This window comes from Mirounga angustirostris, unplaced genomic scaffold (genome assembly GCF_029215605.1).
Source record: "Mirounga angustirostris isolate CCGP_5_RB_7025 unplaced genomic scaffold, mMirAng1.0.hap1 SCAF_6, whole genome shotgun sequence".
NCBI classification, from domain to species: domain Eukaryota; kingdom Metazoa; phylum Chordata; class Mammalia; order Carnivora; family Phocidae; genus Mirounga; species Mirounga angustirostris.
In genome coordinates this window covers 38,869,656-38,891,953 of record NW_026991714.1, presented here as the reverse complement: position 1 = coordinate 38,891,953, position 22,298 = coordinate 38,869,656, and the positions used below count along the sequence as shown (strand labels likewise).

At 44.3% G+C, this 22,298-nt stretch overlaps 1 pseudogene; it reads left to right on the top strand.

Moving 5' to 3' along the window:
• The window catches only part of LOC135364818 (tigger transposable element-derived protein 1-like), an 83,914-nt pseudogene extending 61,890 nt beyond the window's left edge, over nt 1–22,024 (top strand).
• The last annotated feature ends 274 nt before the right edge of the window (nt 22,025–22,298 follow it).

Sequence of the window (22,298 nt, the reverse complement as noted above, 5' to 3'; positions counted from 1 at the left end):
AAGATTGGATTCTAACCAGGAAGTATAAGACATGTTATGAGTCACTCAGCATATCCCCTCTTTCCTGCAGGGGCAGATTGATGAAATTACTAAAGAAATCTTATTTCAAGCAAATAAGTCATTATTGTTTAAAACAGAAATATTAAAGTGTCCTTAATTTTATACATTACCTTATCTACATTTCTATTAGCCCAAGGTCAACCTCCCAGTCTTCTTTACTGGCTACTCCTCCTCTAGTTGATACTCCTTTTCTCATACTTCACTCATTTTCATGGAGAAATCATTTATACCCAGAATTAGAGATTCTCAATCTCATCTCCAACCCAGGTTTTCCTCATGAGTTACAGACACATATTTCCAGCTTTTACTTCATATCTCTCCCTGGATATTCCACAAGCCCAAACTTAAATTGTCCGAAACGGATCTGAATATCAGTCAAACCAAATGGTTCCTCCCCCATAGAATTTTCCATATGCTTCCATTAGCTCTTATCTCACTTCCTGTTTCTTTCACTGGACTGAAGGCAACGAACGTGTCTTTTCCCTAGTGCCTGGCACAGTGCCTGGCATCTGGTAGGCATTTATAAATATTTGTGGAAGGAATGAGCGCACATGACACTCATATGCATATAAATAGGGATTTATTTCCACCCTAAACCCCAGTGTTTATGAATGGTTTTTAAATGGATGAGTAGCTCCAATATACATATAGATATAAGCATTTGTTCTCACATCAACCACCAACTACCATGTCTACATAATGTCTGGAGATCAAATAATGTCTGTTTTATGCAGCAGGGAAAACAATTAGCACACTTCAGGGTTTTTTTCTATTTTTTCTCATTGAAATCATATTCTTTTTAAATTCAATATATAGCATAAACATTTTCTATGTCTTAGAAAGCTCTAGATACTATTTTCACTGATTGAATAGTAGTGCCTCAGAAAGAAGTCCTTCTTGCTTCTCCAAAAGATTAGTTTGAAACATTATGAGGACCTCATGTAGAACCTACTCCTATTCAACAGTCTGGACTCTCCCCAGTGATTCCCTGTGTGGTCCCTAGACTGGCAGTATCAGCAGCATCTAGGAACTTGTTAGAGATGAAAATTCTTGGGCTCCATCCCATACTTTCGGAATCAGAATCTCAGGCATGGACCCCAACAATCTGTGCTTTAACAGGCTCTCCAGGTGATTTCAATGCACAAAAAAGTTTGAGAACCACCATCCTACACTTCCTAGTGAAAGAATCCTCCTGAACTTTTTTCCCACCCATCTCCCCCATTCAGTTAGGTGCCTCATTAGTTTCATACCATGTTCATATTGAAAAAAGCCTTCTATGTTTGACAATGAGTCTTTAGGATAGGGCCTGGCTTCTTATACCTAAGATGTAAATATAAATGTGATTGTAAAGCAGTAGTTTAAATTTTCTTCAAAGGAAATACTATACAGAAGCCCCGTGTGTGCTCATGCATGAGCTCGCGCGCATGTGTGTGTCGTATAAACAGGAATTGCTGTGATTGAATGTGGTTGAAAGGGTGGGGGAAACACAGTCTGTCCACTCCACCAGGCTTCCTCCCACCCAACCCTTTTCTCCATGACTCCTCCAGGGAACAGAACCTGAAAACCGCAGAGGCAGTGGAAAGGGAACTAGATGAGGAGTCAGGGGACCTGGGCTCCAGTTTATTCCTTTGGGCAATTCATTTAGCATCTCCAAGCCACATTTTCGTTGTCTGAACATGACTTGTCCAGTTGGAAGTTTGTTTGTTTGTTTGTTTGTTTATTATTGTTTAGCTTCTGGTACAAAGAGATCTGGGCTGTCTTGAAAGTTCTCCCTTCCTTGGAGACACAGGAATAAATGTTGGCTCTGTCATTGCTAGTCTTCTGTCTTTTACTTCAGTATTGACTTCCAGGCATTAATGAATAAACAGGGCCAGGCTGCCACCATTAGGAGTGCCAATAAAGAGAAGAAAATCTTCCACCAGAGTCACATTAACATTGAACAGATTTTCAACCCCAGCATTTGATGGGGAGTGTGGGCCGACGATAAGGGCATATGTGAAGAATTTAGAGAGTATAGCAAAACATTGTTGCATTGGCCTTTTTTGCAGCCTCCCCTCCACCTTCTCTTTCGTCCCTCTGCTCTCTTCTTGTTCCTTCTCCTCCTTCCTCTTTCGTCCTCCTCTTCCTCAGAGAGCTGGCAAAGTACTGGCCTATAGTCACTCTCCCAGTATTACATTAACTTGACTCTGTATGTCCCTGTTACTCTCAAGGCCAAAATCCACAATGGGTAACAAAGTGTCCAGGTGCCCCTAAGTATCCAAGTATAGCGAGTGTTACGTTCACACTCCCTCTTGCAGGGATCTCTGTATTTCCATCTTCTCTCTCCCTGACTTTCTCTTGCTCCCTCCCGCTTCTTTCTCTCTGATCATAAAAAGGCCACTTCTGGGAGACAGTTCTGAGCTTACCGGTGACTATCAGGGTGAAGGATGGGAGGTGAGCCCAGAACTGTGCTATGTCATGGCTCTAGGACGAGATGTTTATGTCCCTCCAAAATTCCTCTGTTGAAAACTAATGCCCAGGGTGATGGTATCCGGAGGGGGGGCATTTGGGAAGGGATTAGTCAGGAGGGCAGAGCCCTCATGAGTGGGATTAGTGCCCTTCTCCCAGAGCCCACAGAGCTCCCTCCTCCCTTCTGCCAAGGGAAGATATAGTGAGAAGCCAGCCATCTGTGAGCCAGTAAGAGGGCCCTCACCAGACTCCAAATCTGCCAGCACCTTGGTCTCGGACTCCAACCTCCAGAACGGGGAGAAACAATTTTCTGTAGCCTATAAGCCATCCAGTCTGTGGTACTGAGTCACCAGAACAGACAGAGACACCCGCCCTGATGGAAAGTAGGGTTTGCACGTGTGTGGAAGGGAGGTGGTGGTGGGAGAGCAATGGAGACCTGAGGGAGCAGGGTGGGCCTGGCCTTTTAACTCTTGAAACTTTACTCCCACAAAGTCTCCTGTGACACCTCTGGAAAGGTCACTCTGGCCTCTGCTCAGCCAATGGCGAGGGACTCATTCTCTGAGATGCGGAGACCTTGCTCCATCCGTCATTCCCTGGTGTGTCAGAGGTTTTGACAGAAATACCAGATGCACTTTAATTGAATTTGTGGACCAAAAATGGTCTGACGGGGAAAGCATGTTGATAAAAATCTATGTTGTAGTTACATTTTACATTTACACTGTACTACTTATGCACATACAATTACTTTTTTAAATGGGATTTAAAAAATGGAATCTATATGTCTGTGCTTTTGTTTGCTTTTATCAAATGGAAAACTGAAATACTAGACTGCTTGGTTTGGACAGCTGGCTGCTTTATCCACCACCTTTTCCTCTCTCTCCTGTATTTTTAGCTCCCCTCTCCCTCAAGCCTTTGTCTTCTTTTTTTTCCCTCATGTAAATGGGTACAAATTTCACCTCACCTATCTTTTGCCCTTGTGCTTCTTGCTAACCGCTGGTCTACTTCGTTTTCCTTCTCAGTCAAGCTCTTTGAGACAAGAGTTAATACTTGGGGTCCACAGGGGTGCCCCTGCTGTCTTCCTCACAACCACCCATGAATCCTTGAGCTTCCATTATCCTCAACCCCCACTCTGCTGAAACTGCTCTTGCTGGGTCACCCATCTCCAAGCCCCAGACAGTGTTGCAGTCATTATGACATTTGGCCTCCCTAAGAAAAACGGATTATTTCCTTCCGGAGTCTCTTCCCTCCTTCAGAATCCAAGGCCCTACTCTCTCCTGCTTTTCTTCATAGCACATTCATTCACTCTCCCCAGCCTTTGCTGGTCCTTCAAATGCTAGCGCTTCCCGCAGTTCCGTCTTCTGCTGCCTGCTTTTCTATGCTATTGACTCATCCTGGGCCAGATCATCCACACCCGGGGATTCAACCCTCACCAACATGCCTACACTTCCCAGACCTTTACCTGCAGCCTCGGTCTGCTTTTCTTGGGCTCCAGACATATTTATTTTAGAATGTCTCCATTTAATAGGTGGCTCAAACTTCGTTCTGTGAACAAATTAAAATTATCATCTTAACTTTTAAACTTTGCTCCTTTTGCTCGATGAAGAGCACCATCCAGCCATTTCAGCGAGGAACTGAGACTCATCCTAGACGTGGCTACACCTAAGTTCCATCAGTCTGACCTCCCTAACACTACATTTGATGATTTTCTCTGCTGTCTCCACCAGTTACTATCACTGCCACCCGGGTTTTAGTTCAGACAGTGTCCACTTTTCATCTGGGGCGATGCCTTCTGGGCTCCCTGCCCTCAGCCTCTCACACTTCCAAGTCACCTTCCATCTATTCTCCATTAGATCCTTCTAAAAAGGTGTTGTCCAACATAGTAACCTTTAGGCACATATAGCTATTTAATTAAAATTAAGTAAAATTTAAAATTCAGTTCTTGGGGCGCCTGAGTGGTGCAGTCAGTTAAGCGTCCAACTCTTGGTTTCAGCTCAGGTTTCAATCTCAGGGTCCTGAGATCGAGCCCTGCGTTGGGCTCCGTGCTCAGCGGGGTATCTTCTTAAGCCTCTCTCGCCCTCTCCCTCTGTTCCTCCCCCACCCCACGCTCTCTCTTTCAATCTAAAAATAAATACGTCTTTAAAAAGGAGAATAAAATTTTAGTTCAGTCCATGGCTAGCCACATTTTAAATACTTAATAATTAGCCCGAATGGCTAATGGTTACCTACTAAACAGTACAGATAGAGAGCATTTCCATCATTGCGGAAAGGTTACTTCGATAGTGCTGTTCTAGAATGTGATGTAATCATGTCTTATCTCTGCTTGCTTCCATAATGATTCCCCACATACTTCAGAGGAAACTCCAAACTCATTAGCTTGGCAGGTAAGCTCCTGCCTTCAGTCCACTCTCCCTCTCATTGCCTCCTCCACTCGAGCCTTTGCTTCCCTCGTGTCAACCCACTGCTCCCATCCCTGTGCCTCTGTGCTTTTGGTTATGCTGTTTCTGGCGCTTAGAAGGGCTGCCTTTCTGTCCCTTTGGAACTCCTGTATCTTCTTCAAGCTCAGCTGAAGCATCATTCCCTCGGTGAAGCTTGTCCTTGCCTTTCTGGGCAGAGTTTAGTCTCAGCTTTTTGTAACTTCCACTAGCAGCTTCTATTGCTATGACACTCAGCATTAAAAAGAAAAATCTATTGATTCGCCATGAAAGTCTGAATAATGCTACCCATCCCCAACCCCCACCCAAAAGGCAACCATGTCCTAATCTTCCAAACTTGTGAATATGTGACCTGAAATGGCAAAAGGGACCTTGCAGGTGTGATTGAGTTAAGGACCTTGAGATGGGGGAGATTATCATGGATTATCCAGCTGGACCTAATGATATAATCACAGAGGTCCTTATAAGAGGGATGCAGGGATGTCAAAGTCTGAGATATAGAGAAAAGGATATGGGATGATGGGAGCAGAGTTTGGAATGATGTACTTTGAAGATGGAAGAAGAGGCCACAAGCCAACAAATGAAGGTAGACTCTGGAAGCTCTAAGAGTCAAGGAAACAGATTCTTCCCTAGAGCCTCCAGAAGGAACACAGCCCTGCTGACCCACTTTTGGACTTCTGACTTCCAGAATATAATAGAATAACTTTGTATTGTTTTCAACCACTAAGTTGGTGGTAATTTGTTACAGCAGCAAGAGAAAACCAATATATTTACTCTTTCATCTATCCATCGAACATCTTTGCCACATATCATTTTGTATGGATTTACTAAGAGCCTGCTTTGTGCCAGGCCTAGTATTATATGCTAAGAATACAATAATGAATAAGATCCAATTATTGTTAGGGGAGGTATGATGGGGCAAGGGAGAAGGCAGGAGTCCTGAAACTTGGAATTGTTAAGGGCTGCTGTCTAAAGTTGAGGCTGTTTTCTGTAGATAATGCAGAGCCATTGAAGGTCTTTGCCTTATTAGTTCATGACTGGATCTTTGGCTGCCCTAGTGTGGAAGTGGACTGATGCTCTAGCAGGAAGACACACCAGGCTGCTTGCAATATCTAGGTGAGAAATGATGAAGGCCCGAATCATGGGAGGGCAGTCAGGAAGTGCATCTGATAGTATTTGGGTGGTATTTCAGAGGTAGAATTGATGGGATTTTGTGATCAATTAGATACTGTGCCTGAGAGGCAGAATCCAAGATGACTCTGCTCCAAGATGACTCTGAGAACGGGTGACTCTAAGCTCAGTGCCTGGCACACAGTGGATAAGAAACAATTGTCTTGAATTGAATTGTGTGGCAAGAAGACAATGGAGTAGATCATCACTGGGAGGGAAGGATGATGCCAATGAATCTGAATAGTGGAGGAAAATAAATAGAAGAATAAGTGTGTGTGTATGTGTGTGTATGTGTGTGTGCAGGGTGCTGGGAAAAGGATGTGAAATGTGTGCCCTGTTAGCCTGTATGATTTTTACTGCTCAATTTAAGCTTTTGTTCTTTAAACTAGAACCGTGTTCAGAGAGAGAATTTAGAAAACTATAACCACACTGAAGATGTCAGATTTCTCTTAATGGCAAGTTTAGCTACTGTTTTGATCTGAAATGGTTTTGGGCAGGAGAAGGAGAGTATGTTGTTTGGGTTGATTTTTGGTGCATTTGCTGTATCATTCTGGAATAAAGCAATGTCTCTGTTTTCTTCCTCTACCCATTCCCCTTTGCTACAGGCAAGCCTTGTGTATACACCCAGGACTGGACTGTGTCTGGTACTGTGTGGGGTTATTTGCACCCCCACCCCTGCCCAAGACCCCTTGCAGTGACCACATGGTGGTGGAGGTTCACTATAGTGAGAGGGCACTTATGATTTCTGCTCCTCAAAGTGGCATCCTGGTTCCACCACACTGATGGGAGGATATATACAATTATTTCACAAAGGCCCTGAAGCCCTTGTGTCCCACCAGCCTTGCTCTGTGGCATATTGACTGTGTCCCCAAACAGTCATGTAGGGCCTTTGGTGAGTGGACAGATCTCTTCTTAGATTCGCATTCACATAGAATATTATTCTAAGAGATATTAACTGTGACTCTGTAGCCTGAAGAAAGGGGAAGACTCTTTCAGTCGAATTAGTTTGGAAAATGCTGGGTTGAACAGATGTACTTAAGTCTGCAGGACTTCCCAGAAGCTTTACTTTACAAATATACTCTGTGAATGTCTGAGAGTGAGATAAAGATTTTCCTAAACTTATTTGACTCCAGAGCACTATAAACATTATGTGGCAAAGCGTTCCATGCAACAGGGTTTAGAAAGGGTGGGCCTACAGAAGCAGCGGATGTCCAAGATGTTCTCGTATGCCAGGCACACTCAGCAGGAGGCCACAGTAATGACATTTAGCCATTATCCATCTTCACAAAGCCTCCAGTGGACATGAATCACTAAAGATAGACTGAAATGGTAATTGGACCAATCTTTTTGTTCTGACATTTTTAGTTTGGATTTGAACTCACTTTGCTGATGAGCCAGGATACAGTTATAATCCATAGCTACTAATATCATCATTCCGTATCTTTAAAAAAAAAGATTTACTTATTTATTTGAGAGAGAGAGTAAGCATGGGGAGCGGCAGAGGGAGAGAGAGAATCCTCAAGCCAACTCCCTGCTGAGTGCAGAGCCTGATGTGGGGCTCGATCCCAGGACCCTGAGATCATGACCTGAGTCAAAAATAAGAGTCAGCTTCTTAAACTACTGAGCCACCCAGGTGCCCCTCATCATTCTAGATCTTATCACACTTACCATTTCCTTCCCCCACTTCTCAAAGGTCTTATAATAAAACATCCCATGCTGGTTTCCTTCTTAAAAATTGTTTTACAAATAATTTGCAGGGTACCTGGGTGGCTCAGTCGGTTAAGCCTCTGCCTTCGGCTCAGGTCATGATCCCAGGGTCCTGGGATCAAGCCCCGCATCGGGCTCCCTATTCGGTGGGGGAGTCTACCTCTTACTCTCCCTCTGCCCCTCCCCCCTCCTCCTGCTTTCTCTCTCGCTCACATGCTCTCTCTCTCAAATAAATAAATAAACAAAATCTTTAAAAAAAATACTTTGAAAACACTAGGTAACTTTCTTTGGATATTGGAGCATAATACAATAGTGTCTTGTTATTTATGTCCTGTTTTTCTTAATCCCATGTGGCTACAAATGCACAGTATTTTGTAATTTTCAGGGATTTTTATCATCTAGAATTTCATTTGATCCTTGAAACAACTTTATAAGGAGGAGATGATGAAATCACATTGTCTCAATCTGTTTGGGCTGCTATAACAAAATGCCACAGAATGGATGGCTTCTAAACAGCAGAAATGTATTGCTCACAGTTCTTGAGGCTAGAAGTTCAAGATCAGGTGCCAGAATGGTGGGGGTTCTGGTGAGAGCCCTCTTCTGGATTGGAGATAGCTGACTTGCTTTGTCCTCACACAGTGGAGTAGGTTAGGGATGGCTCTGGAGCCTCCTTTATGGGAGCACTAATTCCACTTATGACAGTTCTACCCTCCTGACCTAATCACCTCCCAAAGCCCCCACCTCCTAACACCATCACAGCGGGCATTAGGTTTCGACCTGTGAAATTTGGGAGGATGCAAACATTCAGCCTACGGCACCCTTTTTATATAGAAAAAGTGCGGCAAATAACATATTTGGATGCCTAGCTCGTGCCAGGGATTGAACTCAGTGTCTTACGTATATGAGCTCGTTTAAAGCTCTTATCAGCTCTCCGTATTAGGACACATTATGCTCATGTTAGAGATGAAGAACTTGAGGCTAAGGAAGTGAAGAACTTCTCCAAGGTCACGGAATTTATACAAGGAGGTCTGGTGTTGAAACATGTTTGTTTAGCCCCCAAATCCCCTCTCCTTCCACAATGCCATCCTGAAAGACAAGGCTGAGACCAAAGGCAGTGAAGATGGCCCACGTTCACACAGGGAGTTTGGGAAAGTGCTAATTCACTTGACTTTTAGTCCAAGGGCTTCTCTTCTACATATTTTTGCCAGGTCACTGGAGGGCATTTTCAAGAATAAGTGATGATCTGTGAAATGTCGCTGACAGCGACAACAATAACAACCCAAAGAGAGCAGTGGGGAGGAGAAAAAATGCTGGGGTTCCAAGTCTCCGGTTCACCCCTCCACAGCCTTGGAGGCACAAAGTAGAAGTGAGCCTGCATTTCTAAGAAAAATGCCACCCCAACTTTGTTCTCTTGTGTCACACAGGTTAACGGGCTGGGACAGCTGTGATAGAAAGAGGGAGTTTTGGCTCTCCTCACCTCTTCTTGTCAGGACCAAAAAGAAAATAGCAGAAATTCTACCCTCCCCCGGGTCACCCACTGTTTCCACTAATCAGATGCACACGATTCCGTGACTGTTGGCGGGGGTTCCCCTGTGGGCGAATCCCTGGGCTGGTGCCGTGCGGGCCGCAGGGGAGGTGAGTGGGGCACGTTTTCTCAGAGCGTGCAAGTCTGAATGGAGAGGCTGGGTGTGAAAAGCACGACTGAAGAGGTACAAACTGCCGGGAAAGCCAGAGGCGAGGCACTTAGGGGGATGAAGAGGGAGTCTTGGGCATTTAGCGCACATAATGTCCATGGTCATCACTCCGAACAATTGCTGAGGGCGTCCTGCTTGCATTTACCACGTCCTCCGTTGGTGCAGTGCCTTGACTCTGTAGCTCCTAAAATGCAACCACCGTGGGGCACACTTTTTTTTGCCACTTTCCCAAACCCACAGCCCTTTGAAAGCTGTCCTTGAAACCAGGTTGGAACACAAAGGTAGTTATGTTTCTATAACCTGGTTGCACCCTGAGAGCTCCTTGACCCACACCCCACAAGACAGTGAATCGTGAAGCCAAAGAGAAGGTGGCCTGGTCTATATGGTGTTGCTGAATTCCTGCCCTCCTCCCGGGGGCTGGGAGTGTCTGCATTCATCTTCTGCCTCTGTTTCCCAACTGTCCCTTTTCCCTAATGCAGTGGTGGGCAGGGTGTGAGCTTGGGTCCTGTGCAGGGTCATTGCTGGTGGGAATCATGCAGGAAACCCTTCTGCGTCAGTCCTTGTTCATTCAGGCTCTGCAGGCCGGGCAGAAAAGAGACGGGTCCAAAGGCGAAGCTACTGGATGTGCTCCATCTTGGCTAGCAGGAGCCAAGGTAGCAGAATCTATCTCCGCCATTTTGGATTATTTTATTACTCATGTATTCGAGTCTTTGCTATTGAATGAGGATCTGTAGGTCAGGACTGACTTCAGTGATTAACAAAAACTTTGAGGATGACAAAGGAAATACAGAAAAGGGCTTAGGCTTCTCAAAGAAGAAAAGGCACTTTATAAATCCAAGGCAGTTACAGTCTCTTGGGTGAAAAATTCCAACGGGCTCATTCGCATTGGCCGCACTTACATGAGCCAATGCCCAGCGATTTCCCCTCGTGCACATTTAGGCTTCCAGATCATTAGGCTGAGAGAAGCAAAAGTGCTTCCCTGGAGGAAACCCAGAGTCACTGCTCCACTATTCTCCCAGCCTTGCCATTGATTCAGGGAATCTCTGAGAATCTCTGGAAGGGACTTCAAAAATCATTTAGTCCAGCTGCCAGTGTATTCCCTCGATAAGCAGACAAGTGGGAATATAAAGTAAAAGTGCAGTTAATTCTCAATTATTTGGATATAGATTATCCACAGGCATAGAGTGCAAAATTTGTGTCTTTGGAGATAGTGATCGGGTATCTTCTTCTCTGTTCCTTCTCCAAGCTAAACAATCCCAGATCATGTTAGCGGTCCTTAGAGGACTGATTTCAAACTTTGGAAATCACATAAATTGAAGTCATCTTCATCTCACTAGGTTGAAGCTGCCTTCATTTTCATTCCAGAAACTTTGGGCTACCCCCGTTCAGAAGGGACTGACTGCATCCGAAAAGGGAGGACAGAGGAATTACTCTCACTGAGATTACCCTTCAGCTCCATCCCAGAACCAAGAGACTCTGCTAACTGCTATTTGCCATAATGACTAGCAATCACGGCACAATCACGGAAATGAATTAAATTATTAATTTCAATAGCACCCCACGGTGCATTTATAAATTCCACCATCTGGGGAACATAAATATGGAGGTCCACATTCTAAACTTGGAGGCACGGTGCTCAGTGCCAAGGGCTGTATCTTTGAAGGCAGTAGAGATTTTTCAAGATACTGTATGTGGAGCAGCAAGCTGTGCATTTGAGAGAAGGCTCTGTCCCTGGGTCTCTGTTAGCTTTACCATTTATTTAAGGTTCTCTTTGCTCTTAATTTTTAACCAGTTCTTATCTTAGAGACCCAGTGCATTGAAATCCACAGGATGGGAAATAAAATAAACCTCAGACTTGAACTATTGAGTTCTTCATTCCCTTTTCTCATTGAATTTCCTTTTGTCCTCCCCCAAAGTCTCTTACTGACTAGCTTCAAATATTTAAATCTGTGTGTTAATAAGTTCTTCATACTGAGACAGCTATTCTTGGGTTTTGAATGTTTTCAAAATCCATTTAAAGCTTTAAGATAATTGTTTCTGAAGCACAGGGGATGGAGGTCTAGGAGTGGTGTGTAACCTACTCTAATAAAAGAGATTTCACTTTCCTTCCTTATGTGGAACCATTTGACCAGATGTTGGGGTTCAGCAAGCCTTCCCTGTTTGCCATCTGTGACATCCCCAAGGGCCAGGGAGAGAGGGGCACTTCTAAAGACCATATGTAAATGACTTCCATGGAGCCCTGCAGGGGCACTTCTTCCTACTATGGATTACCAACTCAAAGCCAAGAAACAGCCCAGACCTCAGTCACTCTGCCAGTTTCCTAATATCCACAGCTGGATTTCTAATCAATGAGTTCACTTAAGAAGCAGAAGAAGAATGCATATAGCCTTCTACAGGATAAATAATACTCTGGCATCGGTGGTGGTGTGCAGCTCTTGATCTTTTAGCTCTCTGTGTATACGGGGCTTTGAAACAATTTGGGAATCTTGAGCTAGCAGATGATGAAGATGACTGTTGAACAGTAGAGCTGTTCATTTCAATGTTTCTTCCTGGGCACATCGACCCAGACACAGCTCAGTCCGTTCCGTAAATTAAGGTGCGCCTGCAGGCCAGTGATTTCCAGTTGAAACTGAGGGTCCGCTCTCAAAGTCTCCCCCTGGCTCCATGCTGCCACCACCAGTGCTGATGTTCACTGGCTTCAGTATGTGAGGTTAAGTGAAAGTATTTGGGGATGGGATGTTTTTGCAACTGTCTGGCAGGTGGGTTCCCTTGAATTCCCTGTAGCGTCAAACATCAGGGTAGCTTGGGATATGGTGATCTGAAGCTTTGGGAATAGGTGGTTTGTGCCTAATTCGATTTTCATTTCTTCGTTGTTTTAGATGCCATTCTCATAACATAGCCAAATTAGCTTATTATTAGCCATTTACAACAAGAGAATAAACAGAAGCAGCGATCATGGTGGGTTTGCATAAAACTGCTGATCTTCATGGCAAGGTCCTTGCCAATAGCTTCCCTTCCCGTCCCTGGATTGTAAACATTAATACTCATCAAATTTGAGGAGCTGGATCTCTAGGGGCTCCCATGTCCTGGGCTTATTAATGACAGTGAAGGACCCCAAATCAGGGATTTATGCAGTTGAGCCACAGGATCCCCCACCTCTGTAGGAGTTAGTAGACTGGAATAATTACAGACTAAGTAGTGATGATAAGGATGAAATGTAGTGTAGTTGGAGTTAGTGGCCTGAGAAAACCAACTGTTTCCACCCTCAGGAGCGTATGTTTGCTGTTATAAAGGGGGAAGGATCGAAGCAAAGAGAGCTTCCCTCGATCTGTATGAGTTCAGTAGCTGGGAAAAACTATGCAAAGTTATCATTAAAAAAAAAAAAAAAAAAACCCAGGACATAATAAACACCAAGACTATTCAGCATCTTGCTCCCTGCTCCCAGCAGTGGGAAGACAAACACTTGGCAGTTTCTGAGGTGAAAATCTTGAACAGTACCGCTCTGCTATCAGAGCTGGTGAGCCTGGAGGGGCCAGTGTAACTTTGCTTTGGAGCCTGAGTTTGCTTCTGACTCACACATCAGAGGAAACCTCTCTCACACAGAATTGAGCGGCTTACTGTCTTAAGGTGAGCCTGTCACAGCTCTTGGTAACTGCAGCTCTTCTTTTCTCTCTGGGTGTCAGAGTGGTTCACCCTAAACCACCAGCAGCTTTACATTAATGAGCTGAGCTCCTCTGAGACCCAGGTCAAGTGGCCTGCCCAAGGCCATGATGGAGGGCCCGTGGAGACTGCAGGCCCAGCAAGCATGGCTTCCTGCCAGACAATACCTCGTCCCTACAGTCTCCTTGAATCTCGCTACCTCGATAGACACACCATCTGACACTGCCCTGCAGTGAATAAAGGAAAAGAAGAAACCAGCATTTCTTTCTGAGATGAAAGCATATGGTGCTATCAAGGAGGGGAGGCGGGGAGAAGGAAGCCTGGGAAGATTCAAAAGTGTGTTGGTTATACCTGTAAGGGACACGTCGTATAAGACAGAAGCAAAATGTTTTCTCGCTTCTTGGGCAATGTCTACACAGCCCTTCACCCCAGGAAGGGAGAATGCCTGCCTGAGTGAGGATCAGCTCTAAATTGACTGGCACTTCTTGTTCAAGGGTAATTGTTTACCCAGGGGACAACTTTCAGGTGAAATTTTCTTTATAATAAGATTTGATAGCCAATTTAATTGGTCGCTTGGGCCACAGGCTAGAGAAACCACATAGCCCTATGAAGAATTCTTTAGGGAAATCTAAATAAAATTCAGAAAATTCAGACATTGATCCCTCCTAACTAAGATGGTGTCTAGAAGGGAAGAGGAAATTGACAAACATCAAAACAAGATCTTTGTAGGTCTCACCATTCTTCTACTCAGGTGCTTCCTGAGTTTTTCATGAGGGAAGCATTATCAGATTTTGCTTCTTGCTTCTTTAGGGATCCGTTCTGAGGAGGTCTGGAAGAGGTAGCATTCCTTTGCACGGGGCCAGTTGCCCCAGGCCCTGCCCAGCTGCCCTGCAGGCTAAGAGCAGTATCTCCTAGCACACCTGTAACCCATTCATGGCACCTGGCTGGGTTGTGACACATCTTTGAGGAAGTGCTGCTCTTCTCTATTGGGAGGCTCTGCGAAAGGAGAGTGACCCTGCTTTACTCATACCTCCAAATGTCCAACTGCAAGCTTGTCCCTGATGCTCCAACTTTAGGGCTGCCTCCAAAGCTCCCAAGAAACTGATCGCTGGAGTCTTCTTCTTTAGGGAAATTGAGTTACATATGGATTTCTTTGGGACTTGCCTGAGTGATTCTACATGGTCATTATTGGGTATTACTGGGTATCATTGGATAATCTTTGTGATTATCATGTGAATAGGTCAGGCCCACCCATACCTCATGGTCATCTCTGGCCCCAAGCAGGGGCAGGGCTAATCCGCTTCTGAAGAAGGATAACATAATATGGAGCTGCCCCCAACCAGGCCTAGATCCTATCCTCTCATTGTCCACATGTTATGTGTTTGCTTGGATCTCTGATGCTTGCTCCCTGACTCTTTCAGATAGGATTCTCTAGAGAATAGACTCTCAGTCAGAGAGTTGTGTGTATATGGTTTACTGGGGATTAGTCTCAGAAACAACATCACTTCTTGGGCAATGTCTACACAGCCCTTCACCCCAGGAAGGGAGAATGCCTGCCTGAGTGAGGACCAGCCCTAAATTGACTGGCACTTCTTGTTCAAGGGTAATTGTTTACCCAGGGGACAACTTTCAGGTGAAATTTTCTTTATAATAAGATTTGATAGCCAATTTAATTGGTCGCTTGGGCCACAGGAAGCAAGACTGGATAGAGGGGCAAGGGGAACGGTGATACAGTTATAACAGGGGATTGGCCAACTTCACAGTGAGCTCTAGGGCTGGGATGGCCTTTCAGAGTTGTCCCAAATTGAGGCAAGTGTACCAGAAATTTTGTACTTCCTGATCCTGAGTGAGCTAAAGGAGTTCAGCAGAAGCCAGTCAATATGGCAGCTCTTAGCAGTGGATGGGGGCTGCTGGGGAAGGGTTGCATTTTCAGTGAGGTGGCTCCCTGCAGTTGAGGGAAATTCCCAGAGAGGAACCCAGCTGTGAACTCTCAGGAACTACCTCACAGTTGCTGGTGGGAATAAATGTCTTGGGTCTTTGAGAGAGAGAGAGGAGGACCACGTGTGTGGGGGGGGAGGGGAGGCTAGTGGCACTGTGTGTGTGTGTGGCTGGGTGACACACCATGGCAAACACTAGAGCCACCCTTGAGCCTCTCAGATATACTTCATTTGTCTAGTAAATTTGCCCAGTCTGGGAATAGCTTCTGCAAGATTTTGGATGGCCTCTTTGAGCTAATTAATTAATTAATTAATTTAAAGATCTTATTTATTTGTTGGAGAGAGAGAGAGAGCACATGAGCAGGGAGAGCAACAGGCAGAGGGAGAAGCAGACTCCCTGCTGAGCAAGGAGCCCAATGCCGGACTCGATACCAGGACCCTGAGATCATGACCTGAGCCGAAGGCAGACACTTAACCGACTGAGCCACCCAGGTGTCCCGACTCTTTGAGAAAATTTACAAGATTAAGAGGAATGGGACAAACTAGTTCCACTATTACAACCGGTCTTCAGGCCATAACTGGCACTCATCATCTTTGTCCTCTACTATTGATTTCCTATTTTCCCTTAATATCTGCACCTTTGCCCTCAGTTGGCACCTAAGTCTGGGTGGTCATCAGACCATGACTTGCTGGCCTTATCTATTTGCCATCAAAATTAGGCAGGAGAGTATCAGAAAAGTTCTCCAGTGGGTCAACTGTGTGCCAGGTATATTTTTTCTGCCCCTATTGTAAGATTCCTACTTCCTCCTCTTGATCAAGGTCAATTATCCCTACCAGTATAGTGACTCCTTTTCTTGCCTGCTTATCTCTGGGCACAAGGATCCTGAAGTGACCAGGTGGCAGTTGTAGCCTTAAGCTTTAAGGATATTTTTATTGTGTCCTTAATAAAAACATCCCCACTCTGGGAACCAGAACCTCTAGACCCATAGAGCCTAAAGTTGTGGAATGGAAAACTTGGATTTCTCAAATGGGCCACCAGGAGTGATGGTGAGCAGGGCTCGTCCTGCTTCCATTTCTTGGTCCCCATTTCCATGAACTCTCCCTATCAGGGCACAGCACCATATAATAGTTGTTGATTTAAGATGTTTATCTCGTCCTGAAGGATGGTGTCCCATTCTTGCTGGTATCATCGTCAAGTGAGCACTTCCGCTGTGCCCTCAAAAAAACCGTTTCATTGCTTTTCAGGTCTACAGAGTCTGTGTGTTGTGATATTTCATAGGACCACTGGATCCTTTGTTTGTATATCTACTGCCACACTTCATTTCCTGTAAAGTAGGTCCCTTAGTCAGAGGTGACAGTAAGTGACATAATAAGTAACATATTAAGTGGATGTCAGTAGATTAAACATCTGTAGTCAAGCTGGCCAAAGCCTTGCAAGCAATATATATGTTGGCTTCAGTCACTAAGAATTGCTACCCCATCCAGGGTGAAAGTGATCCATTTTGATCAATTCACCACCAAGTGGCTGGTTGGTCTTGATGAAAGATGATGCCATGTAAGGGGCTCGACACTGGTCTTTGTGAATGTTGAGTTGGACATTTGGCAGTGACAAATAAGTTGGCTTTGGTGAGTGGGAGCCCATACTTTAGGCCCATGCATGCCTTCTATTCCTGTCACAATGGCTATCCCATTTGTGAACCCATCACACCAGGATTAGGGTGACTAGTGATAGTGGCTGGCTGACATCGACTGGCCTGGTTGTTATGTTTAGTTGATTATTTAGTTGGCTATTTATTCCATGGAGGTTACTCTCTGATGGGCATTAACATACTGTAAAAAGATTTTCATATTCCGTGCCCTCTCCTAGAGATTCATGTTTCTCAATTTCCTTGTCTCTAATCTTCTCAACTTCTTCATTCTAGGGCCCTGTCTAGCCAAGCCATTCACCACTACTCATGGGTCTAGGTATATTCTAACCTCAGATGACTTTTCTTTACATATACAATTTATGATCACATATGACAACTACAGCTTTGCCTATGGGAAGCATTTCTCCTTATTGCTGAAGGCCACCAGTTAATGGAACTGTATAGTTCATCAGGAGTACATTTGTAGCTTGCACGTACATATGGAGCCATCCATAAACCAAGTTTGGCTTTTTCTCACCTCCATCAGGTGGTCATAAGGTGCCTCCCATGTGGTCATAGATGTGAGCTGAAGGCAAATGCCACAGTACTGGATGACATGGGTTTCTAGGCCATTTGCTTTTACAGTTTATACTGTCTGACTCTGCTCATATCTGATGCTGCGTGTCCTACTTCCATCTTACAATCGATGGCTTTTGTGCCTGATCAAACTTTTATGACTTGGGGGTCCAGTAAAACCCTCATGATGGGTAGCTCTGGCTGCATGGCCACATGATGTCTTACGGTCAATGCTCCATCTCTCCCAGGGTCCAATAGCATGCAAGGAACTCTTTTTTGAATGGTATTGAGTTCTTTGGTATAGATGGCATACCCTTGCTTCAGAAACCTAGGGTTCTACATCCTGATTCTTCTTCTAGGGTTTGCCATATACTCTGCACAACACATTTTGATACCATAAGATCCAACAGGTTGTATAGAACAAGTGGCAGGCCTCTTGTACCTCAGTCTGAACCTGCTGCAGGTCCTTTCCTTCTCTGTGCCCCACTCAAAGCTGTGTGATTTATGCTGTGGCTTTCTAATTTCGACATCAGCAAGTTTAAACCACTCTGTTTGCTACATTTTAGATGACCCACCTGCCTCAAATTGTTACTGATCAACATCCCTAGTCTCTCATCGGCTGGCCTCATGCCATCTAACACTACTCTCTCCCCTTAGTTGAAGGCCTTTGCTCATTGTGTTTCTCTTGTCAGACTTACCCTTTCTTTAGCTTTATCCAATTTCTCACTTTTCTACATAAAACCCTACCTTCACTATGAAGACTTCTTGACTTTTTCTGACAAGTCATGTCTCTCTTCTCAGCAATCCTAGGGTATCTAGAGGCATATCAATGCAAGTTGACACTAACATACCTATTATTGCATAATGCTTGCCCCGTGCTTCATGTTCATTAACTGTTTTTACCCTAAAATTAAGAGCTCTTAGGTAAGGGGTCCAAATCTTCTTACATTTTTGGTAGGCACACAACTAGTACTCTTGGTGAATACTAGCTGATGGAGCTATTCTCTCCGTATCCCTCAGCCAAAACCATCTAGGCTAGTAGCACCACCTGATATATACTCCGAGGGCTGAGGATACACTGGAGTCCACACTTATCTTTTCTATACCAAATCCAGAAAGACTCTATATATTGACAAACTTATCAGCATTTATGTAAACTCATGAATTGTTAGTTGTCCCATCAAATTGTTTCAATTCGGAAATTTTGCCTTCTTGCTTGGCACAGTAGCCCAATCATGCCACCAATGTGCTTCACTTAGGAAGCCTGTTAGATCCTGCCTGGTTCTCAGCCTCTTCATCTCATGTCAAGTGTCCTAGACACCATTTACTAGGCACGTCCTTCTCCCAAACTCTAGGTCAAATCTTAAGTTTACCCATAAAAGATTAAAGGAACTACAGCAGTTGTTGTGATTCAAATGCCCCAGACTTTGGGCTAGAAAGCTAAATAGTTGACCTTGGCCTTATTTCAGAGATGTTTGGGTCTGAGAGCAGGATCCTCTTGTGCTCCCTATCTCAGAAATGCAACCAATACTCCAAGATCTGTCTTATTGAGTGAGGGTTTACATCACCTTGCACACTTCCCAGGTTCTCCCCACCTCTCTGGACCTCCTGGTGTCGACCTCAACTGGATTTACCCAGTAAAGTAACCCTTTTTAAGTCATATGAAGTCTCTTGACACCAGTTTTTACCTAATTTTCACCTACTACCTGTTGGATTCAATTTCTTTCAAGCCTGTTGTAGAATCTGCCCTTTGCCTACTCTAATACTGAAGTGGGGTTTGTCCTGAACTTCATCCTTCTCAGGTTGCCCTGGGCTTTTATATACTTGAACCATATCCTAGGACGTGATAAGAGCAAGTGTCATCAAATTCAGATGGTTCAACAAGAGGTGCATTGGCAACTTGACAACTAAGACCAGACCTGAAGAGAGAGGACAAGCGGGAGAGTTGAAGGCTGTGGCTGAACCCTGGGAGAGCAGCACAATGAACAGGCAGTGTGACAGGCAAGATGGCGAACCAGGAGCAGTTCAAATGGGGACTAAACTCAAACCAGGTGTCAGGGCATGGTGTCAAGGGGTGGAGGCAGAAGTACAGGTAGAGGCAGAAGATTCCTAAAACTACATTAATGCTGATGTTATGGCAAGTGCTAGGTGAGTGTAGGGTCGAGTCAGAACTCAGAAAGAAAATGGAGGCATGAACCCAGTTACGTAGTCCAGGCCAGTATTGTAGAGAGTGCCTTAGTGAGCACTCAGGTTCCCAGGACTCTTGCCAAGACTTCAGATACCGTATCCCCACTGTCTGAGAGGCTGAGATGCTGAGATGCTTTCTTTTCTGGTAAGGCAGTTAGGATAGACTATGGAAAGAAACAACCCCAAACTCTCCATGGTTAAAATAACAAAGGTTGATTTCCTGCTTACCTTATCATCAAGAGGTGGTGGCTTAGGGCAGCTCTGCTCTGTGCTCTGTGAAGTGATAGACATCACTTCAGATCCCAGGCTGATGGGGTGCCATCCTTCCTGAGGGAAGGATGATGAGCCTCATTTGGAGGCTCAGGTTTGTCTCTGAGTTTGTCACTGTCAAGTCTAGAGAATTGAATATAAGCCATCAAATGTTTTGGACTCATGATCACATTTCATTGGCCTGAATGACTCACATGGGCATACTTCAAAGGGTAGGACTCTGTAATCTTCCTATACCTGGAAGTAGAGGAGAATGGGATGTTGGAACACTAGCAATGCCTATCGAATTGAGTCAGAATCAATTTATAAATTGGACTTCGCTATGGCTGTGAATTGTATATATATGCTTGGTGGAAGGCTGGGGGACACTTCATTGTTGTCTCATACTGGAAAGAGTAGAATAGAAGGGAAGAACAGGTTAGCTGTATAAAATCCACAGAGTTAAAAATCCTCTATAAAGTAAAATATATTCTGAAATATAGGCACAGTTTGTAGTCTGGAACCATGATTCATCTTTGGATGGGCCAGCTCTACTTCTGGGCATGTATCTTCTCATCCATTGCTCTTAGTGAATAAGGACAATATAAACTAAACCCAGCCATCAGAATTGGCTATTATTCTCCAGAGGAGGAGATGTTTCTACAATGAACTGTCCATGCTCTATCTCTACCTGTTCTCATTATGTAAATCACATTATATGTAAGCTGGGTGGCCCTGCCTAGGGTGGTGGCCCATGGCAGAGATAAGCCCCATAATTGGTCTGGAAACTGAGCCATCTTTGGTTTTATTAGCACCATGCATTGACTGAACAACACACTCTTTGTATCCTGAGAACTTACTGAAATCGTTTCAGCTTTCAAAAAAAAGGGAATACAACTAATTGGATGTCATTCAACTAATTTTAAAAAAATCTTTAAAAATTATATATATACGCAGACTCGTGCACACAGAGACACATACACAAATTTGCTACCTTTCAGAACAAGGAAGTTGTACTTCACAGTTTAAGAACCACTTTGAAGAGCCTCTATACTACCAGAGAGTAACAAGAGTCATTTCAATTGTAAAATCCATTGTGGAAATATCTCTGCCATAGACCCCTCAACTCTGTTCGTAGGCAGAGCTTCAAGTGTCAGGACTAACAGTGTGGAAGTGTTTCAAAGAGGAGTCTAGGGGTGGGGCATCACAACTGCAGAAGATTCAAGGTGGATCTGACGTGAGCATCTTTGTGAGAAGCACACTCCAGCACACTCTAGCAGATCCGTCCCAGGATGATGCTCCCAAAGCCTTCATCACCTTCCAGCCTGAAAACCACCCTGACAGCAATTCTTGCTAGACACAGCCATGCAAGGAAGGAATATTCTTAGAAATTGCTTGTGGATGTTCATACTGTGTTTATTTGACTGGAGAAATAGTGTCTTCTTAACGACCAGCAGTTGTGGGCTTTTCGTGGCTCCAGGTGAAGAGGTGACTTCCGTCTTTGATTCAGTGTTCATAATTGGGCTGTCTGTTAGCAGAAGTGGTAAGAAAACAATGCTAATGAGGTCAAGGGTTCAGTGCCCACGTGGGTCAGTTAGCTTTCCTTTGTTCTTTGGCCAAAAGTCTGCACAGGCTTGCCTTGTTTTATTTCTTCACTTCATCACACCTCGCAGATGTTGTGGGGTTTCTTTGGGGTTTTTGTTTTTGTTTTATAAATTGAAGGTTCAAGGCTTCAGTGGAGGAAGTGACTGCAGACGTGGTGGAAATAGCAAGAGAACTAGAATTGGAAGTGGAGCCTGAAGTTGGGACTGAATTGTAGTCTCATTGTAATCTCATGATCAACCTGAACAGATGAGTAGTTGCTTCTTATGGATGAACAAAGAAAGCAGTTTCTCGAGTTGGAACCTACTCCTGGTAAAGATTCTGTGAAGATTGTTGAAATGACAGCAAAGGATTTAGACTATCATATAAACTTAGTTGATAAAGCAGCAGCGGAAGGGTTGGAGAGGACTGACTCCAATTTTGAAAGACGTTCTACTGTGAGTAAAATGCTATCAGAAAGCATTATATGTGGCAGAGAAATCATTCGTGAGAGGAAGAGTCAATGGATGAAGCAAACTTCATTGTTGTCTTATTTTAAGAAATTGCCACAGCCACCCCAGCCTTCAGCAGCCACCACCCTGACTGGTCAGCAGCCATCGACCTCAAGGCAAGACCATCCACATGCAAAAAGATTATGACTTGCTGAAAGTTCGGATGATGGTTACCTTTTTTAGCAATACAGTATTTTTTAATTAAGGTACACACAGTTTTTTAGATATGATGCTGTTGTATACTTACCAGACTACAGGATAGTGTAACCAAAAAAATCATTTGACTCACTTTACTGTGTTATGCGCTTTATTGAGATGGTGTAGAACCAACTCCGCAATATCTCCAAGGTTTGCCCATAGCTTCTGTGTCCAGCGACTATGAAGACAATAGCAATTGGGAGAGAGTAAGGGAAGGTAGATCACTCTTTAATCTTAGACCTCCTGCAATGAAGAACAA